The sequence below is a fragment of the Schistocerca nitens genome, chromosome 5 (genome assembly GCF_023898315.1).
Source record: "Schistocerca nitens isolate TAMUIC-IGC-003100 chromosome 5, iqSchNite1.1, whole genome shotgun sequence".
Classification (NCBI taxonomy): Eukaryota; Metazoa; Arthropoda; class Insecta; order Orthoptera; family Acrididae; genus Schistocerca; species Schistocerca nitens.
In genome coordinates this window covers 835,287,901-835,302,708 of record NC_064618.1, presented here as the reverse complement: position 1 = coordinate 835,302,708, position 14,808 = coordinate 835,287,901, and positions in this window count along the sequence as shown.

The following is a 14,808-nucleotide window of genomic DNA, read 5'->3' as shown; positions in this document are numbered from 1 at the left end:
ATATATTGTTTTTCACAGTCATCACAATGTATTTTATATACTTCTGAATTTTGATATTTGGTGTCATTTTTTTGATTAATATTGTGTCTGAGTCTGTTTTGAAGCTGATTATTGGTAACGAATGGTATTGTGAGCTCGGTATTTTTAAATAATTTGTTTATTTTATTGGAGATATACCCCATGTATGTCATTTTGGAGTATTTTCGATGACCGGATTCAGGTGCACTATTTGCATCCTGTATCTTATTAAACATGAAGTCAACGACATTGGGACTGAAATCAGTTACACTAGCAATCTGCTTCAATATTAGTCTCTCTTTCTGTAGTTCCTCTTGGTAAATTTAGTCTATTGATCATTGACTGGAAGAATGCTTTTTTCTGTCTGGATGGATGGCACGAGTTGGCGTTAATAATGACATCCGTTGTTGTTGGTTTTCTGTAAATTGCAGATTGATGTCTATTCTCTCTGTTTGTAAGAGGTAGATCTAAAAAGTAAATACTTTTATCAATTTCATGTTCTACTGTAAAGATCAGTTTCGGGTGTATACTATTTAAGCAATTTTTCAAGGTATCTATTTCATCTATAGTCCCATTGAAGAGTAAAAATGTATCATCTGCATATCGCTTATAATAGATGGTTTTATTAGCAATTTCTGGGTTTTGTTCAAAGCATTGTAGTTAAACGTGATTAACAGAGATATCTGCTATGGTACCGGCTAGGTAATTACCCATTGCTAGGCCATTCTTTTGAAAATAGATTTTACCGTTAAAAGAAAAGTAGTTAAAGGCTAATGTGTGTTCTAGTAGTTCGCTGAACTCTGTAACTGTGTAGAGCAGTTACACGCCCGGCCGAAGTGGCCGTGCGGTTAAAGGCGTTGCAGTCTGGAACCGCAAGACCGCTACGGTCGCAGGTTCGAATCCTGCCTCGGGCATGGATGTTTGTGATGTCCTTAGGTTAGTTAGGTTTAACTAGTTCTAAGTTCTAGGGGACTAATGACCTCAGCAGTTGAGTCCCATAGTTCTCAGAGCCATTTGAACCATTTTTGAGCAGTTACACGAGCGCCGAGAGTCGGCGGAAGTCGCCTGGCAGTGTCCATTCACCGCTCTGGAGTCTGAAGATGACTCTATGAAAGAGTCGAAATGGGTCACTCACTCCAATAAAAAAATTGCGATCAAGATTGTTTTAAATTTTAATTTTAACAGCTTTTGAGATCACTGACTATGTTTTCAAAAATTTCAAAAACCCTACTTAGGTGCTACTACTTGGTCCATTGTTGCGAACTCTTTGCATCCGTCCAAATACTAGGAATTTTAATTACGAACCACTAACGGATTACACATCTGAAAGAAGTATGCAGTAATGATTGATTTATTAATGAAATTACAACAACGAAAAAGTCTAGTTTTGCACTCCGCTGCAGAGTGAAAATCTCATTCTAGAAACATCCCCCAGGCTGTGGCTAATCCATGTCTCCGCAATATCCTTTCTTTCAGGAGTGCTAGTTCTGCAAGGTTCGCAGGAGAGCTTCTGTAAAGTTTGGAAGGTAGGAGACGAGGTACTGGCAGAAGTAAAGCTGTGAGTACCGGGCGTGAGTCGTGCTTCGGTAGCTCAGTTGGTAGAGCACTTGCCCGCGAAAGGCAAAGGTCCCGAGTTCGAGTCTCGGTCGGGCACACAGTTTTAATCTGCCAGGAAGTTTCATATCAGCGCACACTCCGCTGCAGAGTGAAAATCTCATTCTGGCATGACGTATTCTGCGCGACGAAACCGAAAAATAGAGTGAGCATCAAGACAGAGCTCGAACGCATACCGCCTGTATGGGAGCCGCTGCGCTACGCTCGCTTGCTCAAAATGGGTGTGCCGTTCCCGGTATAGGAGGTATGCCTAAGACTTGTGTCGGTTTTCTCGGAAAGCAGGGGCCGTCTCACGAAAAGCCGCTAGCCAGGTATTCAGGGCAGGCTCTTCTACAAGGTAGGTAAGACTCTGTATTCTGTCAAAAAAAAAAAACTATCAAAAGCGCAAAAAACTAGCAAACAGTACAGAAAGGCCATAGTCAACAAAAAATCTCGTTTGCGACAACATTATCGGTCGAGATATGGCAGTACTGCTGCCACAATGATGTAACCTCGCCACCTGTAAGACACAACAACTAAATCATTAGACACTGACAGCGCCAATCGATGTTTCATGGACGTCAAAAACAGCTACACTTACAGGGTATTTCAAAAATGACCGGTATATTTGAAACGGCAATAAAAACTAAACGAGCAGCGATAGAAATACGCCGTTTGCTGCAATATGCTTGGGACAACAGTACATTTTCAGGCGGACAAACTTTCGAAATTACAGTAGTTACAATTTTCAACAACAGATGGCGCTGCAAGTGATGTGAAAGATATAGAAGACAACGCAGTCTGTGGGTGCGCCATTCTGTACGTCGTCTTTCTCCTGTAAGCGTGTGCTGTTCACAACGTGCAAGTGTGCTGTAGACAACATGGTTTATTCCTTAGAACAGAGGATTTTTCTGGTGTTGGAATTCCACCGCCTAGAACATAGTGTTGTTGCAACAAGACGAAGTTTTCAACGGAGGTTTAATGTAACCAAAGGACCGAAAAGCGATACAATAAAGGATCTGTTTGAAAAATTTCAACGGACTGGGATCGTGACGGACGAACGTGCTGGAAAGGTAGGGCGACCGCGTACGGCAACCACAGAGGGCAACGCGCAGCTAGTGCAGCAGGTGATCCAACAGCGGCCTCGGGTTTCCGTTGGCCGTGTTGCAGCTGCGGTCCAAATGACGCCAACGTCCACGTATCGTCTCATGCGCCAGAGTTTACACTTCTGTCCGTACAAAATTCAAACGCGGCAACCCCTCAGCGTCGCTACCATTGCTGCACGAGAGACATTCGCTAACGATATAGTGCACAGGATTGATGACAGCGATATGCATGTGGGCAGCATTTGGTTTACTGACGAAGCTTATTTTTACATGGACGGCTTCGTCAGTAAACAGAACTGGCGCATATGGGGAACCGAAAAGCCCCATGTTGCAGTCCCATCGTCCCTGCATCCTCAAAAAGTACTGGTCTGGGCCGCCATTTCTTCCAAAGGAATCATTGGCCCATATTTCAGATCCGAAACGATTACTGCATCACGCTATCTGGACATTCTTCGTGAATTTGTGGCGGTACAAACTGCATTAGACGACACTGCGAACACCTCGTGGTTTATGCAAGATGGTGCCCGGCCACATCGCACGGCCGACGTCTTTAATTTCCTGAATGAATATTTCGATGATCGTGTGATTGCTTTGGGCTATCCGAAACACACAGGAGGCGGCGTGGATTGGCCTCCCTATTCGCCAGACATGAACCCCTGTGACTTCTTTCTGTGGGGACACTTGAAAGACCAGGTGTACCGCCAGAATCCAGAAACAATTGAACAGCTGCAGCAGTACATCTCATCTGCATGTGAAGCCATTCCGCCAGACACGTTGTCAAAGGTTTCGGGTAATTTCATTCAGAGACTACGCCATATTATTGCTACGCATGGTGGATATGTGGAAAATATCGTACTATAGAGTTTCCCAGACCGCAGCGCCATCTGTTGTTGAAAATTGTAACTACTGTAATTTCGAAAGTTTGCCTGCCTGAAAATGTACTGTTGTCCCAAGCATATTGCAACAAACGGTGTATTTCTATCGCTGCTCGTTTACTTTTTATTGCCGTTTCAAATATACCGGTCATTTTTGAAACACCCTGTAAGTTCTACGGTATAATCACCCGATACTGTTAATAGCTGCACGTAAGGATAGAAACGAAAGTGAATGAAATCATGTATTATTCACAGGCAGCTAGAAAATGGCCGTGAGATCATGGAAGTTAAGCGCTTCGGGCTGGGCTAGCACTTGTTTGGGTGACTATCCGGTCTGCCGAGCGCTGTTGGCAGGCGGGGTGCACTCAGCCCTTGTGAGGCAATCTGAGGAGCTACTTGATTGAGAAGCAGCGGCTCCGGTCTCGTGAACTGACATACGGCCGGAAGTGCGGTGTGCTTACCATATGCCCCTCCACATCCGTGTCCAGTGACGGCTATTGACTGTGGATGACACGGCGGCCGGTCGGTACGGCTGGGCCTTCTTGACCTGTTCGGGCGGAGTTCCCTTGTAATAAATCGATTCTTACCCGAATTACACAATGCATCGCTAACTCAAGGCATTTTTCAAGAGAGACTGAAATTTGTCCTTTTTAAGCCCCTCTTTAAGAAAGGTCATAAGAGAGTTCTCAATAACTACCGGCTTGTTTCACAGCTGACATCATTTTTCAGACTTTTTGAGAAGGTGATGTATTCTAGAATAGTATTTCACCTTGACAATTACATCCTCAGAAAATGACAGTTTGGATTTCAGCTGTGTAGCTCTGCTGAGAAATCCTTTCACATGCTCAGTAATCTTATATGCATTAAATAAGAAAATAGCGCTAGTTTGTTATTTTCTTAGGCATTTGAATGTGCGAATCATAGTATTCCCCAATACACAGGGTGTTACAAAGAGGTACGACCAAACTTTCAGGAAACATTCCTCACACACAAAGAAAGAAAATATGTTATGTGGACATGTGTCCGGAAACACTTACTTTCCATGTTAGAGCTCATTTTATTACTTCTTTTCAAATCACATTAAACATGGAATGGAAACACACAGCAATAGAACGTACCAGCGTGACTTCAAACACTTTGTTATAGGAAATGTTCAAAATGTCCTCCGTTAGCTAAGATACATGCATCCACCCTCCGTCGCATGGAATCCCTGATGCGCTGATGCAGCCCTGGAGAATGGCGTATTGTATCACAGCCGTCCACAATACGACCACGAAGAGTCTCTACATTTGGTACCGGGGTTGCGTAGACAAGAGTTTTCAAATGCCCCCATAAATGAAAGTCAAGAGGGTTGAGGTCAGGAGAGCGTGGAGGCCACGGAATTGGTCCGCCTCTACCAATCCATCGGTCACCGAATCTGTTGTTGAGAAGCGTACGAACACTTCGACTGAAATGTGCTTGATGCTAGTACTGTAGAGCAATGAGTCGCATGTCAACACAAGCACCGAAGTCAACATTACCTTCCTTCAATTGGGCCAACTGGCGGTGAATCGAGAAAGTACAGTACATACTGACGAAACTAAAATGAGCTCTAACATGGAAATTAAGCGTTCCCGGACACATGTCCACATAACTTCTTTTCTTTATTTGTGTGTGAGGAATGTTTCCTGGACGTTTGGCCTTACCTTTTTGTAACACCCTGTAGAATGAAGTTTTTATGGAGTTGATGGTATAGTCAAACAATTGATGTTTAAGCAGAAGAATGTAGAAAGCTGTACTTACTAATTCAACCAATGTAGTGTGTGAACTTTATTCTGAATGGGGAGAAATCACGTATGGGGTTCACCAAGGCTCAGTCTTAGATCCACTATCGTTCATAATGTACGTAAACAATCTTCGAGCTAATATACAACAATGACAATTAATTCTTTTAGCAGAGGACGCTAGTATAATACCCAAACCAGCACATCTACATAAGCAGAAGAAATGCAAACAATGTTCACAAAAGTATCATTGACCGGTTTTCTGTGAATGGTCTCACCCTCAATCTTAAAAAGACAAAACATATTCAGTTCTGCACATCTAGGGGTACTACACCAATGATAAGTGGAACACGTGGTGAGGAATTAATAAGTAGTGTGGAAACTTCAGAATTCTTAGGACTCCATATTGATGAGAAAACTGGAAGAGGCACATTTTGAAACTCGAAAAACAACTTAGTTTAGAGACATTTGCACTTACAATAATTGTAAATCTTTGGGTCAGACAAATCAGTAAGTTGACATATTATACGTATTTTCATTCATTAACGTCATATGGAATAATTGTCTGGGTAACTTATCTTCAAGAAAGAAAGTCTTCATTGCACAAAAACGCGCTGTAGGAATGATGTGTGGTGGTCACCCACGATCATCTTGTAGAAATATGTTGGATTTGGGCATTCTGACTGCTGCTTCACTGTATATTTCTACTCTCAAGAAGTGCATTGAAAATAATACACTGCACTTCAAAGGGAACAATGATGTACATAATTACAATACAAGAACGAAAAATGGCATTCATTATTCCACATTAGGCAACGGCCTTGCCGCAGTGGATACACCGGTTCCCGTGAGATCACCGAAGTTGAGCGCTGTTGGGCGTGCCCGGCATTTGGATGGGTGACCATCCAGCCGCCAAGCGCTGTTGCCATTTTTCGGAGTGCACTCAGCCTCGTGATGCCAATTGAGGAGCTACTCGACCGAATAGTAGCGGCTTCGGTCCAGAATACCATCATAACGACGGGAGAGCGGTGTGCTGACACTACGCCCCTCCTATCCGCATCCTCCACTGAGGATGACACGGCGGTCGGATGGTCCCGGTTGGCCACTCGTGGACTGAAGACGGATTTCCCCCCCCTCATTCCACATTAAGGTCGTCTGTAATACAAAAAGGGGTGCACAATGCTACAATTTTTTTTTAGCATTTAGCCGATGACATAAATGTCTGACAGGTAACAAACTAAAATTTGAAACTGAGAAAATTTCTCCTTCACAACTTCTTCTATTCCGTAGACAAATTTCCGTTATCGTAATGTGCAAAAAGGTGGTGGGTACGAACTACTAAGTCACATCTGTTTATCTTTATCCTTTTTTCAAAAAAGGAACAAACTTAGACATCTTCAGAATGTAACCATATGTACGATTTAGTGTGCGATGTGAAAATGAAATTGCTCGTTCCACACCATTAGGATCTATGCTGCAAAATGATCCATGGGTCATGCGACTAACTAACGAATCCACTACCTGACTGTATATTCTGGATATTCTATGTCTGTATAAATACCAGCATTCTGGGATATTCGATGATTATATAAATAACTGCAATCTCTGTCCAGGAGGTCAGTTCTGTTCTGGCTGTACGTTCTTGTTCACAATAAACTTGCTTTCAGTGCTAAGTGCTGTATTTCACTGACGACCCTCCTTTTGGATTTGAACTTGACTGTGGTTAGGACGTGACATTATAATTACTTCTTCTTCAAACGACGACTATGTTGAAAATTCTGACGACTCTTACTAACAACTGTGGTACTGGACGATAAAAAGTTTTGTCATTTTTGTCCATTTATTATAACGTATTTGTGGCAGTTTTCTCTTCAGCTACAGTTAACGTGGATTATGTGCTATGTTATTTGGTATAGGTTCTGCATTTCCTATTTTACCCGTTTATAAACTAGTTTGCTTCGAGTACACAAAGCTTCACGTCGTGGTCTAGATATGCGACGTGTTTTTGCAATTTATCATGTCCTCTGCTGCTTTACAGGGTGTTACAAAAAGGTATGGCCAAACTTTCAGGAAACATTCCTCACACACAAAGAAAGAAAATATGTTATGTGGACATGTGTCCGGAAACGCTTACTTTCCATGTTAGAGCTCATTTTATTACTTCTTTTCAAATCACATTAAACATGGAATGGAAACACACAGCAATAGAACGTACCAGCGTGACTTCAAACACTTTGTTATAGGAAATGTTCAAAATGTCCTCCGTTAGCTAAGATACATGCATCCACCCTCCGTCGCATGGAATCCCTGATGCGCTGATGCAGCCCTGGAGAATGGCGTATTGTATCACAGCCGTCCACAATACGACCACGAAGAGTCTCTACATTTGGTACCGGGGTTGCGTAGACAAGAGCTTTCAAATGCCCCCATAAATGAAAGTCAAGAGGGTTGAGGTCAGGAGAGCGTGGAGGCCATGGAATTGGTCCGCCTCTACTAATCCATCGGTCACCGCATCTTTTGTTGAGAAGCGTACGAACACTTCGACTGAAATGTGCAGGAGCTCCATCGTGCATGAACCACATGTTGTGTCGTACTTGTAAAGGCACATGTTCTAGCAGCACAGGTAGATTATCCCGTATGAAATCATGACAACGTGCTCCATTGAGCGTAGGTGGAACAACATGGGGCCCAATGAAGACATCACCAACAATGCCTGCCCAAACGTTCACAGAAAATCTGTGTTGATGACGTGATTGCACAATTGCGTGCGGATTCTCGTCAGCCCACACATGTTGATTGTGAAAATTTACAATTTGATCACGTTGGAATGAAGCCTCATCCGTAAAGAGAACATTTGCACTGAAATGAGGATTGACACATTGTTGGATGAACCATTCGCAGAAGTGTACCCGTGGAGGCCAATCAGCTGCTGATAGTGCCTGCACACGCTGTACATGGTACGGAAACAACTGGTTCTCCCGTAGCACTCTCCATACAGTGTCGTGGTAAACATTATCTTGTACAGCAGCAACTTCTCTGACGCTGACATTAGGGTTATCGTCAACTGCACGAAGAATTGCCTCGTCCATTGCAGGTGTCCTCGTCGTTCTAGGTCTTCCCCAGTCGCGAGTCATAGGCTGGAATGTTCCGTGCTCCCTAAGACGCCGATCAATTGCTGTGAACGTCTTCCTGTCGGGACACCTTCGTTCTGGAAATCTGTCTCGATACAAACGTACCGCGCCACGGCTATTGCCCCGTGATAATCCATACATCAAATGGGCATCTGCCAACTCCGCATTTGTAAACATTGCACTGACTGCCAAACCACGTTCGTGATGAACACTAACCTGTTGATGCTACGTACTGATGTGCTTGATGCTAGTACTGTAGAGCAATGAGTCGCATGTCAACACAAGCACCGAAGTCAACATTACCTTCCTTCAATTGGGCCAACTGGCGGTGAATCGAGGAAGTACAGTACATACTGACGAAACTAAAATGAGCTCTAACATGGAAATTAAGCATATCCGGACACATGTCCACATAACATTTTTCTTTGTTTGTGTGTGAGGAATGTTTCCTGAAAGTTTGGCCGTACGTTTTTGTAACACCCCGTATGTCTATTACTTTTTCTTAAAAAGGAACGTCACTTTTCAGTAACTCTCTCTAAGATACAGTAAAATCGTAACTAAACAGTCCTGGAATGTGCTGTTTCATACCTCTTGTCGTCATCAGGCAACATACAGAATGACAAGTTTGTTGTCTTCTTTTAGTTACTGTCGCAATTCATTGCGCTATGTGTGCTCTCTTTTGTGGAAACGATGCTACAAATCAGTATAAACTATGGGCGACAGACTAAGCGCGTCGGAGGCCAGAGGCGGCGAAAATGTGGACCTCGATCTGTTTAGAAAATTATGTATCTGTAATGATTATTTTGTAGAAAATGAATAATATCGGTCCGTGTACGACTGAGCACGGCACCAATATATTCCAAAAAGCCGCGGGCGAAAATGATATTTATCAATCGGTCATATGTAGGATTCTGTTGATACAGAGCTGGTGGGTCATGAGTTTAGGATACGTCTTGGCCTAGCAACCATTTGTATACCTATTGAAAAAATGGACATACTTTAGCTAACCCATTGTTTAAGCATTACACACTTCCGCCCAGGTCAAACTGAGCCAATCGGTTGGTGCTTTTGCATTACGTGTGATCTAGTGTGTGTACCTTAGGCGGCTTATGAAAAGCACCATTTGTTCATGTGCCCCGGAAACCTCAAAAGCCATGATTTTTGAGTCTGAAAAGTGCCAGTTGTGGGGATGGCCACTTCTATAATTTATATTCATAGTAAATCGTAGAGAGTGTTGCCATATGTTTTTAAATCGATGTTCTCCGGCAGCCTTGGAACTTTTTCCGATATCTGTATCCCTTACCAAGACCCAGAGGTTCAAAGTTACCATACATATGCCCCTAAAATGTCATGTAACATCGCGTGGGAGGCATAAATGCAGTTTCAACTGACATAGTGATCACATGACTTGGGTTCTAGTGTCGTCAAAATTCTTCTTTCAACTTTATGATGTGCCTATACGTATATAAAGAAAGTGGTACAGCAGTGACAACAGATGGTCTAAAAAGGATCTTAAAATGTCTAAGAAGAATTTAAAATATCTGCCAAAGTTATGTTAAAATGGGAAGACTGCAGATTCAGTAAAATATTTCTAATAACATATTTACTCTTTTAAGATACAAATCATGAGCTGGGCATTCTTGATGAATTCCGATCATTGAGCAAAGTATGTAGAAAAATATGTAGATGTTATAAATGTGTCGAAGTTTACAAATAAACTGTCAAAACCTTACTGACTTATAGAATTCGTTTTGTATAAGCAGCACACTCTGCTGTAGCAGGGAGAAGCAGAGAACTAGCGGAAAAATGCTCTTGCCGAAGGACAAAAAAAGGCAAAGTGTTCGTCTTTAAGAGACTCTGACAGAAGAGTGGGGAACCAGCTCCCTCAGTCTTCATTCCGCTTTCCTCACCAGATATTTCGATCTGCGAATATATTCGTGTTTTTTTCTGCCGAAAGAGAGTAGCAGAGAGGAAGTGAAGGTGAAAGAGAGAGGAGATAGTGCGAGTGAGAGAGAAAGGCAGAGGAGAGAGTAATGGTGAGAGAGAGAGAAGTGGCAATGAAACACAAAGAGAGTTGGATAAAGAGAGTATCAGTGGGAGCCAAATAGAAAGAGGATATAATGGTCGTCAGTGAGAGACAGTGGCAGGCAGTGAAAGGGAGACGCTCAATGTGAAGGCTTAACTACAAAGAGAGACTAGGGAAAAGGATTTAGAATGTTTTCTTTCAAAGAATATGTTCGTATGTCAAAATATTTGTTGAGCAAAGCGTAGCGAGGACAGAGGCAGCTGGTTCGCCACTAATCTGTCAGAGTCTTTGAAGGAGGAACATATTCGCCTGTTTTTGTGCTCCTACAAGGGCATTTTTACGTTGGTAGATGTAATGACTAACAAAAAAATAAATGAGTACTCTACGTTGTTATATAGTGATAAACATATTTAAAGATATAGGTGAGAAAACTGGAATACGGATCACCATTTAGCACAGTAATCGACAAGTAGAATGTAAAGAAATAATAAAGAATAGAATTGGAAAATCACCTTTTGTTTTATGTACCTAGAAAGAAAACTTCTACAATTATAATATCAGTCTCGCAGCCTTAGTATGAGACAGTGGTTATTATTTATTTATTATAATACATCATTCAGTACCATTATTTTACTGCAATTCTCAGTAGAGTCGTTGAAAACTATTTCATTTCAAACTTTTCTTTCAGTTGATATTAAACAACATATTGGATAGTTTTTCTTGATTCATCGTAGAGTGAAGATAACTTTTCATTTGTATCAGTTCAAAAAAATTTCTGTTGCATGATGCGACAGAGAAACAAATGGTCAAGAACTATTGAATTATAAGTGATGTGCTGAGTAATGATTCACTGAAGACACATTCATTTATAAATTGAAGGTGTTCTTCGGCTGTCCGTCTAGCAGCAACATCCAAATTCGTATCAGCTACACGAAGATACCTACGATAGCTTTCTGTTGCTTGCAGCACCTCCTCCTTATCGAACTCACTGCAAATTTCTATCAGATTCTCCAGAGATATAGATAGAGCGTCATCGGAAGCTTCAGGCATAAATTTTGTTCTGTTGTTTATGCTTCAAGCATAAATTTTGAAAAATTTTGATGATTTTTTTTCCCATGGCCATGTATCGTTGAGGCAATTCTTGTATAAATCGGTCTATGCAATCAAACATTGGTGGACGAACTTCTTCTTCAATCAATAATTCAGCGTTATGAGCTAGTTCACTCCACATTGTTTTACTTACCTTCCTTATTCCTCGACGGTCAGTCTTAATGTACACATCACTGCATTTTTAGTGCCAAAAGTAACAGCACTTTCTGCAATTTTTGGAGACTAGATATTGTTGGAGTAAAATCTGCTTCCTCTAGTATGGTGTGCCAATAGCTAATGTAGGTTAAAAGGGTATAACCACAATGATCTGCAAGGAACAAGCTTGCTGCGGATTCAGTATCGAGGTTTGCCCTGGATGGATCTTGCGTATCTTCCAAAGTGCTCACAATTGTATCCACGTTTTCTTTTATGACTGTAACGGAATTGTAGTGAGGACTATAGCGGGTACCACAAAATGTTTTTAAACTTACTCCTTTTTTCTCTCTAGCGCCCAGGTATTGCATGTTGTCCCTTTTATGAAATAAATCATCACATAATTTCTCTGTTGCTCGGATATGTTATTTACGTTTCGCGCCGAAGCCGCCATAGACCGAGAGGGATGCACACCTTTAAGCCGCTGACTGTAATTAGATGAAGATTTTGCCCTACTGGGTGTGCTCAGCAGAAAAAAAAGTTACAAACTTTTCTTGACGGTTAGTTCCAGCCTGTTGGTAAAAAACCATGTATGACTCTACACTAGTTCATGTAGTTGGATGTTCATATTCGTAAAAAATAACTATTCTGTATAGCCTCTGGCGTTAGGAACTTGCTTATACTGTATAAGAAACAGTAGTAAATAATAATATTGATGCTATCGCTGTTTGTTGGTAATATTTACTGGCAAAATGCAACCTAACATCAGATTGCGTACTTACGGCTATCCTGTGTGGCCGTTTTTCAGTACGACTTGAAAAGAGAGAGAGATTATTAACTGATCGCCGATGCGTCGGTTCTCGATTGTTTTCAGGAGACACACGGATTGATTACGCGAATAATTGACCTTTTGACCCGGACTGCCTTCACGCAATCAGAATCTTCGATGAAAATACCTAAGGGACCTATTTGAATATAAAAATGGAAATAAAAGCAAATTAGTGGAGTTTCGTAAGAGAAAGATTAACAGTCGGAAGTTGAACACACTAGTGGTCTCCCAAATACAATCGAGACACCGCGATAAAGAGCGAACCTGTAACAAAACTCATATACAATTTGAACATCATTTTTGGTTAGTGAAAGAAAAGAATAAGGAAATTACTGCATCGTAAAATATTAATATATTTTGAACAAATTGGCTTTAAACTTCTAGACATTGACAAACACACAATAAATGCATGACTTACATCTGATATTTCTTTTGTACATTGGGCAGTCCAATAATCGCTTTTTGTCAGTCCGTTCTTTCTTAAAAATTAAATGTCTTTGCATGTTCGCAAGTACATTATATCCTCAGCCGAGTTACCGGAATGTTTGTTCGTCGTTTCACATAGTTTTTGCACAAAATAAAAATACAACTTGTAGCAATGCTATGTAGTACGTCTTAGCATGTCGGCGACCAACAGTACGAGGAATAATGAAGTCTTTAGAATATTTCTTAGCAAAAGATATATTGTTCTTTCTTCTGTTACGCAGCTTCTTGCTATCAAGCGCTGCGGCAATGATTTTAAATATCCGCACAGATGGTCATAGCGTTTATGTAGAGTATTTAAACGATGGCCGCGCGTCTTGGTATAGGCGCACATAAAAAAAAATATTTTTACTCTTTACTCTCGCGCTGTGATGCTTAGCATTTTTGTGAACTACAGCTCGTTGGCTGTCCTTTTATATTATGACAAATATCTCATATGCAAAGTATCTGAAATCCAATAATATTACAAGCCTTTGAAAAAGTAATTTTTAGACTGTATTACTTTAGTTAAAAAAATTAGTAAATCACTGGTAAGCTCCTCACCACACTTACGCACTTATTTTTAAACTGTACACCTACATAGAGCACAGGTATCAAAACACGTTCGATGTAGAATAACTGTGTGTAGCAGACAATTGGCTATCAAAATGATTCAAATGGCTCTGAGCACTATGGGACTCAACTTCTGAGGTCATTAGTCCCCTAGAACTTAGAACTACTTAAACCTAACTAACCTAAGGACATCACACATATCCATGGCCGAACCTGCGACCGCAGCAGTCGCGCAGTTCCGGACTGAGCGCCTAGAACCGCTAGACCACCGCGGCCGGCAATTGGCTATCATTCTACAGTTTTTATGTTTCGTGCAAGTTTTACAAAATTGTAAAAATTCTAAACACATCAATTTACAATTTCCGTGGCCAGATAATAGGTAAGTAGGTATCTGTGTTTATATTTCGCTTACTATGGGTAACTCCAAATAGCCTCTTATTTACTAAGCATACAGTGTCTCAATATTTGCGATTTGATTAAAAAAGCTACCCCCCCCCACCCACCAATTAGTCCACCACTACAAAACATACTATTCGCATTAATTGGATATCGTACTCAACAGAGAGAAGCTTACCATCCCCTTAGCAGAGCGCTGCTGTCGCAGCGTATTAACAAAGTGAGCGGCGGTATGCCATATCCCCCCCCCCCCCCCCCTTGCCACTGGCTGGTGTTGCAGTGATGCTCCGGACGCCCCCGCCGTTGCCTGGAAACGTGCCGACCACGTTCGTGTCGCGTTTGCGCCCGCCTTTTGCGTCAGACGGCTGGTTCGTAACCTGGCAACGCCGCCGATTTTGGGCGTGACACACCTAGTGCGTCACACGGGCGCACCGCGGGTAGTTTCGCGGGCCTGCGCACACGGGTAATTAATTAGTCCACCTGATCCGCTGCTGCCACGCAAACACTGCCACCCACACAAAAGCACGTGTCAGTTTCCAAGGAAACCAACAAACACAGTTTGTTGGAATTGTCTCAGCGGATAAACAAAAAGCTTTTAATTGTCTACCAAAGCCGTTTCGCTTCCGTTATTTGTGAAGCATCATCAATGGTTATATATACTGATCAGCCAGAACATTATGACCACCAAATGAGTATCGATATAAACCCGTGCAGGTGATAGCAGCGTCAACTGGCGAGAAATGACTGCTAGTCAGACACATGTGCGGTGCACGTAGTATCAGTGAGTGTGCTGC